Source organism: Montipora foliosa, chromosome 6, assembly GCF_036669935.1.
Source record: "Montipora foliosa isolate CH-2021 chromosome 6, ASM3666993v2, whole genome shotgun sequence".
NCBI lineage: Eukaryota > Metazoa > Cnidaria > Anthozoa > Scleractinia > Acroporidae > Montipora > Montipora foliosa.
Window position 1 is genome coordinate 11,322,626 of NC_090874.1, and position 2,500 is coordinate 11,325,125.

Sequence of the window (2,500 nt, forward strand, 5' to 3'; positions counted from 1 at the left end):
AGTTCAGCCACTCGATTTCAGCGACGCGAAAATAGTTAGTAGCTATTGACTGTGAAGGGACCATGGGGATGATCAATTCGACAGCACAGTTCTTGCCCGGCGATGAGGTCGAATAGCAATGTATCACAAGTTAGTTGTAATTGGGCTGTTTCAATTCAGCATTGCTCCGGTGAGAGATTTCTTCCCGTGTGCCGGGTTCACTATTGCACCGTTGTCGTACGAAGTGTTTTCTACGATCGGTCACCTGTCTTTCGACGCGACAACTGAAGAATAGACTAAAGGTTTACGACTTTTTTTTTTGTTACAGAGCTTTCACAGCTTTGTCTTCAAGTAAGGCCCTGCATGGGTTTACCCTCCATCTCACATGTCACGCAATACTGCTAAGAGATTTGAAAGGCCCGGGGGTTAGGAACTTCCATATGAAAAGCGTAGGGATGCTCGTCGTCTCGCTTAGGGGTGTAAATCTCACTTAAAGTGTACTGGGCAAAACGCCATCATGTGTAGCCGTGAAGGTCTCCTTTAAAAATTAAGGTTGCGCGCGAAGAAAAATAAAAATAAATATATATATATATATATAAATAAATATATATATATATATATACATATACATATACATATACATATATATACATACATATATATATATATATATATATATACATATATATATATATATACATATACATATACATATACATATATATATATATATATACAGCGATTTCGTTAGAAATTGACAAAGTGAGTCCCTGGGACTCACCCCATGAAAAGTAATGAGTCCCAGACCAAAACCAATGGGTGCCTTCACAAATGTGGTCAATCTCTTTAAAGTGCCTATGAAGCAAAATTTTTTCTTGCTTAATTATAAAATTTACCTTTCAAAACACACGAATCCGAAGTTTGAGATGTCCACTGTAAAAAATTGACGATTTTACAAGCGCTCAAAGTCGGAAATTTTCCCTTCAAAAGTGTCCCTTTGAATCGCGCGGCCAAAATACCACGTGACAACAACCGTGACGTCACGTTGTTGCCAGAACTTCAGATGCGATATGGCAGATAGTAAGAAAGACCAGAGAAAGCGAGGACGATATTGCGTTGCTGGAGTCCGTAATAAGCAAAGCTGTACGAACCGACCATACACTGAAGGCATACGAATGCACCAGTTTCCAACTGATCCGGCTGTGAGGGCAAAATGGCTGAGATTTGTGCGTAAACACAGACCGGACGTCACAACGCGGGAGTTTAAAATAAACTCGGCCCAGTCTCTGCGACACTTTTGAAGGGAACATTTCCAACTTTGAGCGCTTGTAATATCGTCAATTTTTACAGTGGACATCTCAAACTTGGGATTCGTGTGTTTTGAAAGGTAAATTTTATAATTAAGTAAACAAAAATTTTGCTTCACAGGCACTTTAAAGTAATACAAAGCCACTAACATAGCACAGTTTGTAGTTAAGTAAGTACAACCAAGATAAACGGAAAGCGGAAACGTGAACCGCTAATAGTTTTGTTTATTTAATTGAAAACGATCACTTTCACAATACAGACAGTATAGAAGCTGTTTCAGTATAATAAAACAGCTTCGCTTTTGAAGTTTTACAAAGTTTACAAAGTTGACTCCGAGGCTTAAGAAGTTGGTTTATAATTCAGCTCATAAACGCGAAGAACTTTCTTATTTTTCCACTTGCTCAAGGCTGTTGAGCGCGTTCTTCTTGTTGAACTTTGAGCAAACATCGCAGTGGTCCTTATTGGAGTTGAGCCTACAGGCACATTTTCTCTTGTTTAAAACTACATGCAAAAGAGGCTTAAGGATCAATTCAATACAAAATGACCCCTTAGCCTCGCTCGTGTGGCATCCGTATGTTTTTAGCCACCCAGGGATAAATTTTCTTTTTTTTTCTTCTCTGTACTGCCACTGTCAACATATACTATATTTGGGTTTTTTTTTCTCAGCTTTATTTTGCCATAATCATAAATGCCGGGCTTCGACAAGCTTTGCACCCAAGTAGAGCCAACCGATCTTTTCCGAGAAACTTGTGTTATATATTCTAAAATTAATTACAGAAACAAGGCATTCTTCGATCGGTCGTGTCAAGTTCGCGTTTGTTGCGTCCTGTAGGACGCATGCCACGTATTATTTTGCGTCTTGTAGGATTTTTTTGCGTCAGAGACACAGGACGCAAGGGTAAAAAAATCACTATATATGGTCTCCTTTCGTGGTCAAAAAAGCCTGGGCCACACCCCAGATTGGTCTCCCTTAAGGATTTAATTCAATATTTCTCCCCTCCCCCCTATCCCGGGTTGAAAGGTTCAGCAAATCATACAGTCCCGCTTACGTGAAATGGCAAAAGGCAGCTTACTGCTGGTTATAAAAGCCCGAAAACCCTCTTATTGTAACTTTTTTTTTTTTTTTTTTTTTTTTTTTTTTGGGGGGGGGGGGGGGGGGGTGGGTGGTGGGGGGGAGTTGCTAGATATTTGCAACTACTAGGCAAAAAATGAG

At 39.6% G+C, this 2,500-nt stretch overlaps 1 protein-coding gene across 1 annotated transcript in view; it reads right to left on the reverse strand.

Moving 5' to 3' along the window:
* LOC138006673 (attractin-like protein 1) overlaps positions 1-2,500 on the reverse strand; it is a 46,074-nt gene that overhangs the window by 16,205 nt on the left and 27,369 nt on the right. The gene's annotated exons all lie outside the window — the stretch shown is intronic.